The 19,575-nt window shown below is 38.6% G+C and overlaps 1 protein-coding gene across 2 annotated transcripts in view; it reads left to right on the top strand.

Annotated features, from left to right (window-relative positions):
* Positions 1-8,572: 8,572 nt before the first annotated feature.
* fat2 (FAT atypical cadherin 2) overlaps positions 8,573-19,575 on the top strand; it is a 126,297-nt gene continuing 115,294 nt past the window's right edge. For both annotated transcript variants that reach the window (XM_074674897.1, XM_074674896.1), the window contains exon 1: positions 8,573-8,771. The gene's annotated coding sequence lies outside the window, so the exon portion shown is untranslated. The remainder of the gene's footprint in view (positions 8,772-19,575) is intronic.

Below are 19,575 nucleotides of genomic sequence, written 5' to 3'. Positions count from 1 at the left end.
TCTTCTTTGTTGGATTTGTTAGCGGGGTAAGCTGCTACGGCGTCGAGCTATTGTTTAACAGCTGCGGCTTCTGGCACCTGGCTTACACACCGCCTACCACGAGAGGACACAGTTTGCTGTGGAAACGCAAATGGGATCAGGCTTAACTGTACCAAACCGCCCCAAACCGTACTGAACCGACCCGGACTGCTTGGTGGAAACACGGCTTAAGAGGCCTAGAGTGTGTGAATGTGAGAGGGGGCCAGAGGTGGCGCCTACTCTCTTTGAAATTCAGCCCAGGTGTTACCCCAACTTAGCTATGATGAACTATCTGCTCCATCAAAAGTGTTAAATTCGAGTGTGTGGGTGTTGTAACTGGCTGCCAGAAGCTTTGCTAGCACTATAACTGTGCTTTTGTGCCAATGTTTTTAATTGTGAAATCTTCTTTATGAGTCTTTGAAATTTTAAGCTGAGAAAATCTGTCACCTCTGTGTTAAGTTTCTTATGAAAGCCAAAAACAAAAAAACATTACACTCAAAGGGTAGTTGTTCAGGAACCCCACCATCCCAGTCTATGCCAGTGTCCAAGCTAATCCACTGTAGTCAGTCACTCAAACAGTCTACACAGGCCTCTGCTAAACTGCAGCCCCCACTATTGAAAACTGAAGCTGATCTGGGGTGAAAAACAAAAAAACTGCAATTCCATAAATGTCCATTTGGGGCTGACTGCAAAAGCTAAGGAAACTTAATTCAAGCCTTTACTTTTATAGACAGTTGTAACCGTGCTGCTACTTTAAGCTGGCCTTGGACTGCTTTGTCAAAATTACGTAGACTTAAAGAGAAAAAAGGCTCGACTTGACAGGACCATCAGAATAGGTAACATGTGAGCTCGTATTTCCAGCATTACCCAGAAAAGGTTACATTTAACACAGTTCATCTCAAATTTGAGGCTCCATCACTGTCAAATAGGAACTTTCCATGAGTGGTTGTTCTCTTTCTGAAAGCTTCCTCTTCATGTTAGCAGGACAAGAAGTTTTTTCAGCCTGCTGCTGCCTGTATGATTGTTATCAGCCAGCCAGGGCAGGCGTTAAGTGAGGTGGGGGCAAACGCTGTAAATCAAAGCTTTCCCAATGGGGGTGGTTACTTCACAACCTGCAGAGGGTGGGGGAGGGGCGCAGAAATATTTAAGGGGGAAAAGAGGAATATAGGAAATTCCCCAGCAGATTTTTATTGCTTTGAGTCATTTTTTTAATCAAGTGTGGCAAGGTCTTTCCAGAGAGTTATAAATAAACCTAATGCACAGATAAATGCTGCTCACATTAGTCACTGTAAAGTCTGTTCCTTCCCGTTTTTATCTTTACATTTTATCTGAGTTTATTTGCACAGCCAGAATCATGATGGTTTTTTAAAAGCAAAGTTCACCCACTATGACAATCATGATGTGCTTTTGTTTGGAGGAATTTAGGTCTGATCTTATCAGCCTGTATCTCGTGGGAGTTTAGGGATGAGAATATACGATGCAGGAATCTGTGCATCACTTGCCAACAAAATGTAAACATCGGCTGAAGTTCTGTGGGAGAAATGCGAAACCCCATTCATTCAGTTTAAATTATGTGTCTGTCAGTTATTGCTCAATTTAAGGAAAAAGAAGAGACTTATGACATTTGGTTCCATAAAGCATGCCAATTCAGTTTCAATAGAATGTTGAATTATTTCCTCCCTGGTTGATGTCCTCCTACTGACCCGACATTCTTCGTCACCTCTGTGAGAAGAGTCACAGTGACGAAGTGAACTCGTTGACAGACACATTGACACGTTTGAAAGAGAGGTCAGCTGAGGACCGTTTAGAACCCTGCAGCCTCTGTCCATTACTGCACCTGCAAACTGCACACGTCGACATGTGGCTACAGTCTTCCTTTTGCTATCCGTCGATCTGCAGGCGACAGGGTGGAACATGAACAGGACTTAGCTGAACTGATGAACTTAGAGCTGACCCCCGATGATGGGTTACTCTGCTCCAAGTGGTCTTGGCTCCACTTGCATTTTTTGAAAGGGTCTGTCATTCCAGTCATTCTGAAAAAGAGTTTTCTGCTGCTGTTAGGCTGTCATCTTTCATCATTACCATGTCGTGGTATTAAGTACCAATAACTCTCTCTTCGGAAAACAAGACTTCATTGTTTTTGAAGATACTATTCATCATGCTGCATGTAGAAATAACAGGGAAAAATTCAAGAGCTGCTGTTGAGTGTGCATTGTCATCAATTTTCAAGCTGCACATCGCCCACTAAGGAATTAAAACATTTGTTATTGGTAGGTTAGGCTCTTGCACATCCTTTCTACTGCTGATATGCTGTCATATTTTCTTGCTCGCTTTTCAAATACATATATATGTACATGCACATGTGACTTTTTTGTTGAAGTGTCAGAGGATTTAATTTAACATTAAAAAAGCCTCAGTAGTTTTAATCCTTCCGCTCTAAAGGAAATTCTATTTCAAGGATTTGAAACCACCCACCTTGTTGTATGCATTCTTAGAAAATGATCAATTGCAAAAATAAAACGTGTGTAGACTCAAAGCTCTTTATTTTGAATGCAGTGACTGATTGATTTAAGGATAAAAAAAAGATCCTGAATTATTGTTGTGTTACCAAACAGTTGAGCCACAAAAGTGATTTACTTGCGTTTTGTGTGACCTCAGGCTGCGGTTTGGATGCCTGAAGAGATCTTTAAATAGACTGTTGTGTGTCTGGTTTGTGTTGGGTGGTGCACTTTGTCGCTGGATGCAGATGCCTCAGTACTGTTCTAAGATGATTTGGGGTTGAAATAAAACAAAGGTAAATTGTAGAGACCCAGGGTCCCCACCATTTGGTTAAGCTTCAAACAGGACTAAAAACCAACTTGTTACCATCTCATTGTTTATGGTTACCAAAGATGGCTCAGGCATAAATAAATACACAAATTAATGAATCAATACAGAAACTTGCCCAATTAAAAAAGGAAAAAAAAATCAAACAAAAAAACCCTCAATGTTAGGAAATAATAAGTTAAAAATACTTGATAAAAGGTAACAAATAAAAATAATTAAAATAATAATAAAAAAAACAAACAAAAAAATAAAGAGAAACTAAGTTAAAATTCCAAAATAAAAAATCAGATAAAAAAGATAGTACAAGAAAAACTTTTCCCTACAACTTCTACTTTTCTCATATTTTTTGAACAAGGAGCTCAAAATTTGGAATTTTTTGTCTAATAATTTTTATTTAGTATTCCAAATGATCTACTCTAATAATGTCTTATTAGTGTCTCATGACTTCAACTTTCTGTCTCAAGATTTCCAAGTAGATCCCACAGTTTGAACTTTCTCTTTCATTATTTCAATTCAGTAACAGATCATTTTGATTTTTATATCACCATTTGTCTTTATCCCATAATTTTGATTTTCATTATTTTGACTTTTTTCTTGTGTATTTGATTTTATTTGTTTATTATAATGCAAATCTCCTTTTTCAAAAAACTTGGTGGGAATGAGCTTCCATATAGTGCAGATACAAAAGCAGAAATTTAATGAAGTCTTTTAAGGCCACTCCTGTCCGAGCTTGACCCCTTTACTTCACAATATTTTCAACTAATGGAATTACTCTTCAAGAATGTTCCTTTTGTGACTGCAACCTAATACTCTTATTATTCATTTTTATTATTTTTTTATTGAGAAGCAATTGAACAGCTTGGTTTGAATTTGTAGCCCCAAAACTTATAGGTCAGGCAGAACCAATTTCCTCTGGCATGCTCAATAAATATGACCCATAATCCTTTTCCTGTGTTTATCTAAAAATTGCTTTGTGTTTCCTCTTCGGTGATGATTTGACCTTGTGTGACCGGTTAGAGTTAAAAGGAACAGCAGCACAGTGAGTTCTAGTCGTTTGATTGTGTAGGACCAACACCAATCATGTGGCATTCATGAGGATGTTTCTATTTGAAGGGACATTTTGTTCCAGTGGGAGTCCGTTAAGACGGGAACACATGCACAATGAGCTGTTTGAAGGTAAATGTTCGGCAGTATGGATAAAACAGCATGATGCAGCAACGGCAGCAGGTTACATAAGGTGGATTTGAGCTCTCATTTCCTCCAGGCTCTCCTGCTCTTTGCTCGGGTTCACCTGCTGCCGGTGGCTCCATGCCCACCTTCTGTTGGTGTTTATTTCTAGAAACCAGACCCCCCCACCCACTTATCTCCTCCCCCTGTTCATCTGTCCTTCTTTCTAGCTGTTTGTCCATCATTTTTGTGTCTCACAAAACCCAATTGAGTCATTTTCTGCTTTTCTCTTTCACCAAGTCTTTCTTCTGTTTTTTTTTTGTGTGTGTTTTTCTATACTTTTTTCACTGCACTCATTGTTTGAGTTATCACTTGTGTTTGACATGTACCCTCATCTTCACTCTTTCAGCTGTCCTTTCTCTTCCCTACTCAGCTTTCCTCTTCCTTTCTTTTCTCCTCTCCTCCGATGAGTTCTCATCTTTTTCCCTGTCTCCTTCACCCTTCCTCCTCTCTCCACAGGTCCATGTGTCCTCCCCCTGTCTCTCTTGGTATCATCAGGTCTCTCTCCACCTTTGGCCTGGAAACGCTGGACACAAGGCCTCGAGGAAGCTTCTGCTCTCCTTCTGTTTCAGCTTTAAAGGGACAGTGCGCTCTTTGGTGCAGATTTGATGAGTATACAATAATTGTGTTAATCCATCTTTCAAAGTTAAAGTTATCTCCAAGCTCTTGTGAGAAAATATCCTTGTGTGTTGATTTTTCCACCCTCTGTGGCCAAATGCTGCAAATACACTCTTATTATTTTGTCCTACGCATATGTAAGCAGCACTTCCTGGAATAGAAAAGAAGCAACTTTTCTTTAAACATTGAGAATGCAGTTCATAGTGAATCTTTGGCTTTGAAACTTTTTAAAGAACTTATTCCAGCTACTTCCTGTTAATCTGCTGTCAGTAATTTGATTTTCTAACTTGTACAGAGACATTAATATTTATTTCAGAACCTTATATTACCAGATAAAAACTCAACAGGAGCTCTGAGGTACTCAACCACGGTTTTCTGATTTAACATATAAAAGGAAATCCAGCCTGTGCTGTACAGACTGTAAAGTCTCCAGAGAATGAAGGAAATCTTGTCTTCTGTTCGAGGACATCTGGCATTCATATAACAGTGGTATTAATCAAGCTTTTTTTTTTTCTTGCGGCACTGCACAAATGACTCTAATTCACAGCATGTGGAGGAGGATTATTTGCCTTTAGTTCGAGCTGCTACTTGCAGAACAAAACCACCTTTATGAATTTCCCTTTAGTCTGTGATGACAGAACAGAAACTGGTTTTGTTCTCGGGTACAGAGATAAAATGAAAGTCTGTGCCATCGTTATTCAAGTATACACAGTATGATGATGATGTTGATGAATTACCTCTTTTATGCATTATTCTGAAAACTTGCCTCAATCATTTGTCTTTGAAAAATGGCTTGTTGATTTTTGTTGCTCACAGGCTACCGTAGGCAGCGCCTCAGGTGGTTTTGTAATTCTTTGCTGTTTAATCTTGATAAGACAGAAATGCCTTAATGCCTCTTAATTCACTCACAGTATAGATTACACAGAGCCAACACCCACAGTACATGCATGGCTCCAGGTCAGCAGTTAGAGAGCTGTGAGCACTCAGCTTATTTTTTTATTTACACAACAAAGCCTGCTGGGTTTCAGCTACAATGCAGCTAATTACCCCTCCATTAGGTTGGGGCTGTTCAAAGAAGCCCTCCGTTAATGACTAATGAGCCACATGGTGACACCCAGACGACTGGTCAGAGAAACAACAAGAGAGAGCCGATGGGTTATTATCACCTCAGTTTACAGGTCATCGATGAAAACACAAACATATACAGAAGAATACAGTAAATGTGTTTTTCTAAGAGATAACAAAATGACTGGATGAGCTGACACAAATGTAAAAACTGCAAACTTATTTCTGCCTTCAGCTTTTCAGATAAGGAATAAAAAAATAATGAAAATGACTGAAACTGATTTTTTTTTTCACTTTTTGGAAGTTGACCAGTCAAAGCAAACAGTTTGATTTATTTGATCCCATCAATTTTTCAATAATTTTCCCACATTCAAAAAAAAATAAATTAAAAAAAATAACACCTGATAATTGCATTGAACAAATCGTGCATTCCACCAGTTGCACGTCTCCCTGCAACTTTTTATGAAATAATTTAACAATTCTGTTCCCCAGAGCGTCCTGTCTATTGCAAGGGAGATTAACAGCTTAAGCTTCCTGCAGAAGCTGCAGTGAGAATATTTTTGTTTATAAAATCAAGGATTATTTATTTCCCACAAAAGCAAATGAGACTGCCAAACAAACAAATGTTGAGCAGTTGTGGCCTGATGTGGTTAGCTTGTCACAGTTACATCAAAAATGAAAAAAAAAAAAAAAAAAAAAAAAAAAAAAATATATATATATATATATATATATATATATATATATATATATATATATATATATATATATATATATATACATACACATACATATAAATATATATATATATATATATATATATATATATATATATATATATATATATATATATATATATATATATATATGTATGTATGTTTTTGTTTTGAAAACGCTGATTTCAAAGTAGATATCAGATTCTGCAAAGAGATGAACAATCCTACTTTTGCCACAAGGGGTGCCAAAATGAGTCTGAACTCAGAAAATATATAGGAAAGTCAGACAGACTGCTTCGAAACAAAAATAAAAACAAACAAACAAAACAAAACAAACAAACAAAAGAACCTAGATGATTAGAGATATAAATATATACATTTTACCCCCATTGACTAATAAATCTGTCAGTTCATAGAGTCGGTAGGAAAGTTGCCTTATTCTAGGCCTATGCAATGTATCTGTTCTAATGTTCGACTCTACATGGTTTACATTATTTTCAGTTTTTCTCTTGGATTTAGAAAAAACACTTTGTTTAGGGCAGTATGAAAAATGAGTGGTGTAACAGCTTTTGTAAAATGAAACCAAAACTATTAGCACTCCCCTTGGTGACTGACTGCAGCATACAACCAGGAGCTCGTTATAATAACAGATGGAACATCAGCCAAACTTAAGAATGAAGTACATCTCACCACAATGAGTCCTTTTCATGCCGATTAACAAGCGCGCTGTAATTTTTACACACAGTTGGTTTAATTAGTTTTTTGATGTCACAAAGAAAGAAAGTGACTTTGTGATTGACAGCTCTGTTGACAAATGTTGGTTTGAGTAGAGAAAGGATGATGAGCTCTGTTGTGAACCGTGACAACTGAAGAGGTCACTGACATTTTGTGCGCAGGTTAAATGTGTCACCAGTTTATCATGGTGGCATGTTGACTTCTTTTCTTACAACTATTTTGTTTTAGTCAAGATTTGGCTGAGGACGTACTCACAAACACATAATCAGCATACTTTTTCAGAGTCATTTTTCATCAGTGTCAATGAAAAGCTCTCAAGTATGTGTTTACAGTCATCTTCTCCTCAAAAGCCTCTTGTGGAATTAAGAGATAGTTGAGAGATATCAGCAGGCTTCAGTGAGAGCTTGTTGTCTATTTGGTTAAGAACATCCTTAAGTATTTTTTGTTGCTGTAGTCCTTGGAGGTCAAACACCCTTTTGAAGATATTGGATAAAATTGATGCAGGTTTTAAAACTGCAGTTCTAAGGAGATCACTCACATAGTAAGATTTTTCAGCTTTTATTTACAAGATGCTGTAATATGAAATGTTTGTATTCATAATTTTATCATATGGCTCTCCTGAGTTTGTATGTGTTGAATGAATTACAAGCATAACTCTCACTTGCTTGAAATATTTATTGTTGCAGTCTGACATTAACTTAAGTGACTTCTTGCAGATATTTTGTAACAGCCGGGCAGGCTCGATTCTTGATGACGCCATGTTAAACTATCTCACCTTTATGTGATCATGTTTAAGAACTGGCAGCTTGCTGTTTGATTTTAAGTCATTCAAGTGTTGATTGATCAAGGACAAAGGTGAGATTTCATTTTTCAAAGTATGAAAAAGTGTAGGTGTGTGCTCATCATATTCATGTGCCAAAATTAAGCTTTTTGTAAAGACACATTAAGATTGGAAATTAAGAAAATACACAGCCTTGTTGTGTTTATTTCTGCAAAATGTGTTTTTTTCTGATCTACCAGAAACTTGAACCTCATATTTTGTAGAGCATTTTAAGTATCCACACACACACACACACACACACACACACACACACACACACACACACACACACACACACACACACACACACACACACACACACACACACACACACACCCTTGTGCTGGCCAAGGCCCAAAGGCCTGAACCCACAGGCAAGACAGGAGGGAGCACAGCCCACAATCTGGGCACATGGAAGGTGTGTGTTTGTTCGTGTGTGTGTCTGTGTGTGTCAGAGAGGAGGGACAGTGTGTAAAGTGGGTGGAGATGGGACTCCTGAGGGAGTGTTGAGGTGTCTCAGCAGCACTTTGGTTCAGAGCCTTTGAAGGCGCTGAAGTTGAAGTGAGCAGCAGTTGAAACTCTGCATGTTTCGTTTTAACTTCTCTTTTTCTTGGACTTTACACCAAACCACTATGGGAGTACAGAGGTTGTTGTCGTCCCGTCAGAGGATTTTTAAAGTTCCTGAAGTGTGAAGGGAAGAAAAAAAAAGAGACAGATATTCCTGGAAGAGTTGCCTAACTGGACCTGAGGTAAGTTTTGCTTTGCAGTCACCATGAATGCTGCTTCACTCTACTTCACGCTGCTGTTTATTATGGAGGGTAATACCACTATTTAGCATTATCATATTACTAAACACTGCTGAATGGAACATATAAACACAGTAGGCCTGTTTCTGAACACTCAGACATTTTTGCAGCTTTTAAATCTGCAGAAATTAAAATTTTCACACCTCATTTACAAAAAAATGTGTTCTAGTGCAAAGACAGTAAATGAGCCTGGATTGTGTTTTAGGAAAAAAATACTCTCTTACTTTGCAATTTGCAATTTGAGATTATTTTGGGGTTTCATGAAAAATGTTTTTAATCTAAAGTCACTTAATCTTACAATATAAATCACTTTTTAAGCAGAAAACAAAGTTTGTGTTAGAACTTTGTCTGGATTTTAAGGTCTTGTTTCTGACAGTTTCAGCCTCTAGCGTGGGATGTTTGGTAAAGAGCAGCAGCACGAGAGGCACATGTCAACACATGCAGCCGAGCTCCTGACGTTTGGACGCCAAAGAGTCCCTCCCTTATATTCTCCAGTGTTGCTCAATCATTCTTTTGCAGGGATGATGATGCATCTACTTGGGATGTTTTTGCAAAGCCGGGAAAAGAAATGGCTTCCAGGCGGGTCAGAAGTCAGTGTTACCTTCCTCCTGTGGAGTCCTGTCATTTTCCAATGAGGACTCTGAAATAGAGGATGGCATTGGTGATGAATGGGGCGCTGAGATAACCTAAGAGCAATGACCTGTTCTTTTCTAGAGGAAACTTACCTGAATGGAAAGTGACATGCATGTAGCTGTTGTCACATTAGTGTGAAAAGAAAACTTCTAACTTGTAACACTTTCTATGTGTGTGGACACTTCCTTCCTTCTCCTGATTTAAAGACATGTAGACACATAATCAGCTTTCATCAACCTCCTCTAAGATGACAGAATAATGTGTTAAAGTAGGATGCATCAGTTTAATTTCCCCGTTTAGTAAGTTTTGTGAAGGAAATGTTCACCAAGCATCCAATCTGCACTGAGAGCTCTTTAAAACATCTGATGGGCAATTTGGTCGATGCTCATTAATGACGCAGATAGCATCACTTTTTGGAGAGATAAAGTCTAGACTGTGACAGAGGGGGTGAATGAAAGTGGCTGCTATAAAGGATATATGGAGATAACCCTGATGCATTTAGCTTCTGGCCTCTTCCGCTGAGTCTGACTGAGTTGGCTGCAGGGAAAGTTAGGAAATTAGCCAAAGAAAGTCAGGAAGTGTCATAAAAGTGCGCTTTGTGAGGGGAAAATGATACAGCATGTGGAAAGAATCCAATAAAAACACTCATGTCCATCTTCCAAAGTTAGGAACGTACATATTGTCTCTTTGTTGGGTGTTTAATAATGCAGTTGGGTTAAAAACAAACCGCCAGACTGATTCGGTGACAGGCTGAGGTTGCTAACAGTAAAGGCTGCTGAGGTATCTCTGACCCTCCCTGTAATTATGGGATTTGCTTTGAGGCCGGAGTGGCTCTTAAGTCGAGGGTCTATGTGTTTGTGTGTGGAGGGGCAGTTTAACTTAAGAGGACCCCACCGCTCTTCTCATGACACAGCCTGACCCTGCAAAAGGGGAAGGTAAAGGTGCAATGCCCACAGCAGTGTTGTACAGTAAGCTCTAACTGAGAGAATCCATGCTTTGTATGATGTTGTGTTTTCTGGATCCATGTGTTATACACTCTTTACAAAACTCAGCTGGTTAAGCTGATAAAGACTTTGGGCTTCAATCTCAGGGTATTTCTGTGACTCCGTGCTATTTTTTATGACTGTCTTTTGTGGTGCAGAACCAGAACTTGTACATCTTCTTTCACGTTAAAATCTGTTTAAAGTAGGGCTGAACAATTAATTGACTTGAAACCGACATCAAAATGTAAGAGAATGCAATTTTCAAATCGCAAAGGCTGCAATTAGAAAAAAAAAAGTTTCATGTACACTGACCTAGAGGCAATACAGTTTTTTGTACTCATTCTTCCGTAAAACCAGCAAAAGTCAATATGCTGGTTTTCTGTCAAAAACCCTGTGCGCTACAGAGATCCATGCAGTAGAATGATTGTTGCTGGCAGAGCCGTACCCCTTGTTCACTTTATTCTGTGTGGTTTGTTACTCTTACTAACAACTGGAGATCAGTAAAATTTCACAGTGTTCCTTTTTCTTTTTGAATTAGAAAGTGCAGGAAAGACTTATTCAAATGTTAACAGTATCCTTTGTCGTGTTGGTCAGCTTGTGTTTGGTGAACAATGCAAGAAAAAAAGAAAAAAAAAATTGCATGCTAAATCGCAATTGCAATATTAATCCAAAAATTTACAATTCGATTGTTTGCAAATTTTTTTTCCTAGTCTAAAGTGACAATAATGAGCCTGAGGATTCATTCAATCTCCACTGAAACCAAACTCTAAAGCTGAATGCCTCTAAAGTGGAGTACAGAGGACTTGTTTGCTGATTTAATCTTTATTTGTTTTGTCCAACGGACTTGTAAGAGCTGGTATGGAGTTGCTGTAACCCACAGTCGAACCTGTACGGTAGATTGTTTTTACCATTAATTTAACAAAAATGAGGTAAGAAACGTCTTTAGACTTTTATCCAGAAGTTATTTGTTTACATTCCTTTTATTTGTGTTTATTTGAGACAGACCCTCTCACACGGTTCTCAGGGGTTCTGAGTTTCATGTGTTGTCCTGACAGGGTTAAGTACCACCGGCTTAGCAGTGTTAGCTCGACCCAATATAACCACAACTCCAGTTAAGGCTCCATGTCCCGGCTTCATGCTGTGAGTGTGGGAGAGGTCGGGCTAGAGGCTGTGCCCTCTCCAACCCCTGAACTCCTCCAGACGGGGGTTAACATCGTAAACTCAGCCTCACAGAGTCCAGGAGGTCTGGTGTGAAAATAGCCGAGTGTTTCTGCAGACGGCATTTTGAAAGAATTCACAGTTTAGCTTTTAGTACACGAGAATGAACTAAGAAGTGATCTGTTTCTGTGCCGTCAAACCTGTAACCCTGATGGTGTTTTAATAACCTGAGCCTCATGAATAAAGTCCAATGCCGTGAAATGAAAAGCGAGCGACTCCAAGGCAGATTTCTGCACACGAGGTCAAGTGTCAGAGCCATTGAGCGCCGATAACAGTCACGCCACTGGAGGTAATAAAATAAGAGCTGAGCAGAGAGCTGGGAGGCAGTTTCAATAAAAGAGAATGAGTCAGAGCGAAGGAGAGGGATGATGGAGGCTTGTCCGCGCTCATCCATGCCTACCTACAGCTCCCTCCTTTAAAAAGTGAGGCCGTATTTGTGACTTTTTAAAATTTTACTTGAGTTTTTACTCCATCAGCTCACAGATTTCTCTCTCTCTGAGGTGGTCCACTGAGGCTCAGTAGGCATCAGCTCTGAGTAGCTGTAAAAAAGGATGATTGACAGGTCCTGCCTTAAATACTTCAACATACGATTCCCTCCCTACAGCGTTTTATGGAGGAGGAATCCCTCCTCAGCTGACACCCCTGCTAACATCACAGAATTACAGCATATCTGTAAAAGTAAAGAGCAGCATTCACTGCCTCTCTCTGTGTTTTCTGGGGAATCCAAAGAAGCTGATGAAAGTGGGCACTACTTCAAGGCTCTTAGTCTGATAATATGAAAACAAACAACTGATAGTGAGTTAACAGATCCTCATGGATACACCAAATAATGCTTGGGTAGTTGCAGGGGGATTTACAAACGGCTCTGAAAATGAAAATGTTACTCTTTGACATCCATCACTGTTGTTGTTATTAAACAGAGGATATTTTACTTTGGAGGAAAGAGGAAGGCCTCTCTGTGCTGCTAATAAAGTTATGTAATCAGGAGTAAAGATGAGCTTCTCTGCTGCACTGCTGAACAGACTGAGGGAAAGGTTGGCTTCTCTGTCTGGACAAGTTTTGGAAAAATGTTGTGCTCAGTGCATCACGTGTGTCCAGGTGATCCTGGTGTAACAGCTGTCGAGGAAAACAAAAATCATTGAACTTCAGTTAAGCAGCAAGTTTCTTGTGTTGGGTTTACACAAGAAACCTGCAGTTTTTTTTACAGTGTTCAGGCAAATTCAGAGATTCACTCTGTCTGTACACTACACACTGCAAACAAATGAAATCTTATCAAGTGCTTTCGTCTTATTCTCAGTAAGAAAGTCTTTTTAGATTCAATATGAGTGGCATTCATGCGACCAATCCAGAAAAATGTCTTTTCAAATTATCCAAAGACTAAAATGAGATTTGAATTGCTTGTAACCAGTTGACAAAAAATCAACAAAATTTTCCTACTCCACTGGCAGATTTTTTTTAAACTTCTTAAAAGTAATTAAGACCTCATTTTTTTCTTCAAATAACTTAAAACAAGATGTTTTTCTGGACTGCTCAGGCGAATGTTGCTTGTATTAAGTCTCAGACAACGTTGACTATGTATAAGAGAAAAATGCTTGCTTGGTTTAATTTTTGCAGTGCAGGGTCGAAACATCACATCACACAAAAATCTCCAACCCTTCACTTCCCAACATTATCACCACAAACATATGGGTCAGGCAGTGTTTAGTAGAAATTTACTTCATCACATCTGATGAAAAATATTTTTCTCTTGTAAGGACGGAGAGAGAACCCCCCCCCACACACACACACCTCTTTGCAGCCTTTAATAGAATCCCAACATCCTATTTTCTCTGATTCATGCACCTATTTTTGAGTTATACAAAACTATTTCAAGCAAAAAAATTTTTGAGGTTTTAGAGTTGTCCTTCTGGCTGCAAAGATGCACATTTTTTTATGTTCTTTGTTAAATAATAAATAAATAAATAATTTGATATGTTTGCATGTGCAGTTTTTCTTTAATCTGACTGAAACGATCCAAATTCGAGATTCTAACCTGACTTTTTTTATGGACACAAAATTAAGTCTGTGTAGGTGCATCAAACGTTCAATCCAAACGAACTTTTTCATTTTTCTGGTTTTGTTCTTAAAAAATCAAAGAGTAGGTTTACCCTCATGAAAGAATGATGTTATCAGGTGTTAACATGTCTAATAGTTGGATTAATTTTTTTGACTGGGATGGGATTTTTATTCTGTTTTGAATGAGGCATTAACATGAAGCATTTACATTTCTGAGCTAATACTTGATTGTGAGCGATCTGTATCTCTGTGGTGTTACCTGGATTCAGGAGTTGTTGAAGTTTTGTTCTGATGCGCACAGGTACCACAGTTATTCAACTTCATCAGTTTGGGATTCAATAAAGCTAAAATCCATCCACATCTCCAGGACAGTAAAGGACACAAAGGTCTGAGGGATTAACTAATCTGTGGCTGTTATTTGGCATCTCATAATGCAAAATCAACTCCATTCCCACAAACGATTGGATGGGACACTAAGATATCAGGACCTCACATTCTGCAGAAGGTAACATAAAATGATCTACAGGCTGCAGACAATTCAGATAACTGCCTATTTACAGACAGCTGCCAGATATGTGAGGATTATCAGGGATTTTAATGTATCGTCCTCAAGGATGCTGTGGAGGACAGAGCCCCTAAACTCACTTTTTACTCACCTTGATGGATTTAAAGAGACCTTGGGGACCATTTATACCCACTCTTGTCTTTTTAAACTGGTTTAAATTGTAAGGCACGAACATCTTTAACTGACAAAAGCCTCAAAACTCTCTCAGACTCCAGAGAACTATCATGATTTAAGAGCTTCACGTCTCACTGAGTGTCTTTGGAAACAACCTTTCCTCTGAAAGGGACCGGCTGCTGTACCACCTTGTTGTAACACTTAACTGGAAAATGTCAGATCTGACAATTATTTCACTGTGTAAATCTTAAAAGGAGGAGTGAAACATCGCCTGTACTTTGTAGTCAACAGATTTTGGTGTTTTTTCACCTCAGTACAAGAGTGAGTTCTTAATAGACTGACAGCGGGTAAAGCCTTCCCATCCATCACTGTTTAATACTGCAGCACAGACTCATTACCCCGTTAGATTGTACAAAGGTACACACGGTGGATATTGATGATGTTTCATAGATGGGGAGACAGTTGAACAGTGCAGTTATGCAAATAAGAGCCTGAAAGTAACTTTAGTTTCATGCAGAGGAAAATGTTTCTGCATCGTCATGATCAGAGAAGTCAGATGAGGTTATAGGGTGACCATTCACTTAAGGCCTGAACAGTTAATAACACAAGTTTTGTGCTGCTGTAAGGACTTTTTTAAAGATTTTAAAAAGACAAAGTAAAAGAAAGTAACTGCAATACCATTAAAATAATGTTGTCAGACAAAAAACACTCATGTATTTAATTTTAGGGTTAATTTTAAGGTTTAGTGGTTCAAGTCGGAAAGAAAATATTTAAAGCAAGCTGCGGATTCACCTTACTGAAAAAAAAACAGAATAATTCAGAGAGTTGTTGTCATAAACTGTAAAAAAATAGATGTCCGCTTGCTCGGCTCGGAGTGAGGTTGCCGTAAAAACTGCTCCTCCTGGTGGCTGGCTGCAGTATGGGTCAAAAAATCTGGCTCTCCAGTCATTCCAGATGGGCTGTGGTCAAACTTTAAAAAATTAATACACCTCGTAGAAATGTTTCTCACATCCAATTGTTGTGGTGGTTTGAAGATATCACTTGGCTGCCTTCTATTCAAGTCCTCTTTTTTCTGAAAAGTTTCATTTTCATTAGTTATACAAGGTTAAAAACAAGGTTTTACGTCACGTTTAATGGTGATCGACAGCTGCTGTTCTCGTGTATTTTTTTCGAGGACTGTAAAATATGTTGGGAGGTGGAGTCAAGAAGTGATTCGACTCTCGAAAGAAAATAATAAATATATTATTTTTGTCACCTGGCTCCACTCAGATTCTCCCAGAATCCCTCATTGTCTACTGCCCAGACTCTGGCTGCACAACTGCTACCAATGGCTCTGCTGTGACGAGGGAATTTTAGCTTCAAAACCGTACAATGGTAAATGGCGGAGCCACACTGTCCACTCTTTATACAGTCTACGGTTGCAGTTCACTGGATTAGAGTATTTTACAGTGTGGATTGCACTTAACCAAGCAAGCAGCATGAAGCATTCTGGGATACATAGCTACAAGAACACTTTTTAACTGCTTTTATTAGATTATAATCATGCATTTTAAGAAAACAGTGGTACATTGTTTAGGTGATCAACCTTGTGGAGTGCTGATACAGACTCCTCAACTACCACACCGTAGCTAGCAGGATGGTGCAAACAGATGATACTAAGAGCTACACAGCTGCACATAAACTGCACTTTGAGGTGAAAAGAAGTTTCACACAGGAAGACAGTTTCAACCTTTTTCCCTGAGAGTGGGCTGTGTTTTATGATAAAGGTGTGACTTATATTACAGATTTTATGGTATGTGTTAAAACTAAGTGGTTTACTCATAAATGGGCCCAGTCAGCTCGACCCCTTTATTAAGAAACCACACAGAGAAGCAACACAACAGCTATACTGTTAACCACTCCAGGCAGAGACAGTGTTCATGAGTAACTTAGACACTTTCCAGAAATCAATCCATTTATGCCTGTGAAAGTGTAAACCACGATATATCAAATTCAGCTTCTTTATTATTCTTTTGGCACTCAAATAAGTTAATACCTTGAAAGCACTGCTCACCTTGTCAATCTTTTTAAACGTACATACTACCCCTTATGTAAGTATGTCCATGATAAAAACAAGGATAACATGGGAGTGTTGGATCTTCTTGCACTGAAGCCAATCCATCAATGTGATTTGGATAATAAACGTTTCACATGGCAATGAATCTGTAGACATTTATAAATATCTCAACTTGTAGTTATATTGCAGGAGTTACAGCACTTTAAAAAAATAAATTACCTTTTAAATTACCTTCAATTGAATATCTTTTTTATGCTTACAGCTCCAGTCTTTTATAAATGAAGTGTTTACTTTTCAATTTCACAACTATACTTTTCCCATGATGCTTTTCTTGTAGGTCTAAGAGAAGCACAACACATTACAGCATTAGCAAAGTCATAAATCAAACCTTGCACAGACCCAGATTCTGGGTCGGCCATCTGCTTTGACCAGCTGGGTGTACGCTGATCTATGGTTTTAAACAGCAACAACAATCACAACAACAGCATTTATTAAAGACTGATTCAAATTGCTGCAGATGTTAAAAGTTAAAATCTCTGCAAAGATGTGCGGAAATCTGGTTATTAAACCTTTTTTTTTTAATTAACAAAATGGTACATCTATTTTTTTCATGTGCCTATATCCAGAACAGCACCTTAATGTGATTATTAAGATATTATATTTCAGCTTATTCCCAGAAGCCTTCTCTTCTGTCCTTTCCCCTGGATAATGGGGGCGTAATCACTTCACAAAAACCAGGAAACCAGGATGACAGGATGAATGCCCCCGGCAGCAGAGCGGGGGAAGGAATAAAGCTGTATAGTTTTCAGTGAGAATAGGAAACCCTGAATCTTTTAATTCTCTTTATAAGACCACTTTCTTCTATTACCATATCACCACATTTAAGTGGAGAACCTTTGTACAGACATATGGAGATAATTACCTGTATGCCACCGGGCCTGATCAGGCCTGCTGTTTGCTGCTGGCTCTCTCAGATCAAACCTCAGTCCCTGCCCTCCCATTATGAAACACTGCTGGCTGAACAAAGCCAGATTGGCAGCTATATGGATCCCTGATTCAACTTGTCTGTGCCGCAGTAGTCATCGCAGGAAACAGGTGACGCTCTGTTAAAATCCAGTTGTGTTAAAGACTGATGAGTAATATAAGGTTAAGAAAAGGCAGATTAAAGCTGTGAATCAAAATGATTTAAATGATTAAACATTTTCAACACAGGATAATCGTCTGGCATAGCAGTAGTTGGGAGATGTTAAGTGATATTTCCATTGTTAAGGTGAAAGAGGATACATACATACACAGAGGATTTCTTTTGGGTGAGATCGTTTGTTTTTGTTAAAAAGAAAACCAGGTCAGATAATTTGATAAAAAACTTACATAAGTTCAGGACCAAGCTGAGGAGATCATTCTTTCATCTTTGTCTCAATAAGGGTGCCTGCAAATCCAACACAAGGTCCAGACAGGAGCTTAAATCAACATTATCTTCATCAAAGAGCCCCTGTTGCAGGCTGGTATGGTAGTATTTTGTAGATAAGTGTTGTATATTTTGAACTCGGGCTGGTGACAAATCAGATTTTCTACCTCAGAGTTATTGTAGACATAAAAAATCTGCAGAAGCAATTTTTCAAGATCTTTGGAAAACTTGGGGAAAATAAACAACAACCAGCGACATCAGACGGAAACTTCAAATTAAACCCAAACTCTCCATTTTTTCAGTGTGTGATTCTGTGTTACTTGATGTCCACAAACACTTTGTCCTTTTCATGAAAATCCACCAAAAAGGTCTCCCAAACTGGTGAGGAAACTTCTTTTGGATGTGGGTAGAGAAACCTATTTTCCTCTGTCATTTCCTCCAACATGATTTTTGCTACTGTACTGTGTTTACAGCTAGCTAGCTGATTTCTGAGTCTTCTACCTTTGCTGCCAATTATGCTTTGTCTACATTTCGTTATATTCATTACTAAAAATCGACTGATATCATTTTTTCAAGGCCGATACCTTTACAGATTATTAGAAGTCAAAAAGACCAATTTTTGTAGGCGATATTCATTTGCAGTAAAAGTGAAAATAGTACCGCCAAATTGGCCCGGCAGGATAGTCAGTCTTGGCTTAGATAAGTCTTAGCTAATATTTTGCATAAAATATTTAATGTGTTCTAAAAGATGCCTTCCATTTTTACCAGCCCTTTTTAAATGATTATTTGAGTTAATACTATTATCAATAGATTGCAGTAGAGAGAAATCTGGGGTGGGACATGACTGACACTTATAAGTAGGGCATTGTTCAGTATGGACTAGCAGCCATTAAACCTTTCACACTTTTAAAAATCTCAGTCCTGCAGACCATGCAACCAGACCAACTCATGCAGTGTTAGTTTCATTTTTGGTGTTATCTCATCAGGCAGTTTTGGTGTCATTCAGGATGTGCTCTCATTTAAAAAAAAAAAATAAATAAATAAAAAATATACATATATATATATATATATATATATATATATATATATATATATATATATATATATATATATATATATATATATATATATATATATATATATACATACATTGGGTTTTATTTTCCTATTTTTTTTTTTTCCGTTGCTAGGCGCTACCCAAGTAGCTGCCTGTTGCAGCAGCTCTCGTCTTTGTCCGTTTCTTGTAATTTTTTTGTCTCTTTTTCGTGATCTTTGTATTTGGAGTGGATCATCACTTTGTATGGTTCATTGTCGGTCACGGACACCAAACTTTTTGTGGTTTCGGCGATATTTTTTACTACTTTTCTCCTGTGTTTGTCTGGAGATCCTACATGTAACCATGGCTGCATTGTTTACATGCAAAATTAGCTGTTAGCAGCCTGTAGCATGTCAATGCTAACTAGTGTAGGGCTTGATGATTTCCCTCGAGCTGAGGAGGAGGAGGTGAGGACGACGTGCTGGTTCTCTGATGTGAGCTGCGAGGTGACGACGTGGACCTGTCCTTCCATCCATCGTTGTTGGGAACGTGGGATCTAGCCCCGGGGGATGGACGAGCTAGCTGTGCTAACCCAGTGGCATCGTGCTGTTCACGGACGTGGCTGACGGAGCTGACATAGGACGCCGGCGCCACATTGGAGGAGCTTCGCCTGCTGTGT

This window comes from Halichoeres trimaculatus, unplaced genomic scaffold (genome assembly GCF_033239565.1).
Source record: "Halichoeres trimaculatus isolate MK-OKI-2021-1 unplaced genomic scaffold, fHalTri1.1 fHalTri1_scaffold_7, whole genome shotgun sequence".
Lineage (NCBI taxonomy): Eukaryota > Metazoa > Chordata > Actinopteri > Labriformes > Labridae > Halichoeres > Halichoeres trimaculatus.
This window is presented reverse-complemented; position numbering and strand designations above follow the sequence as displayed.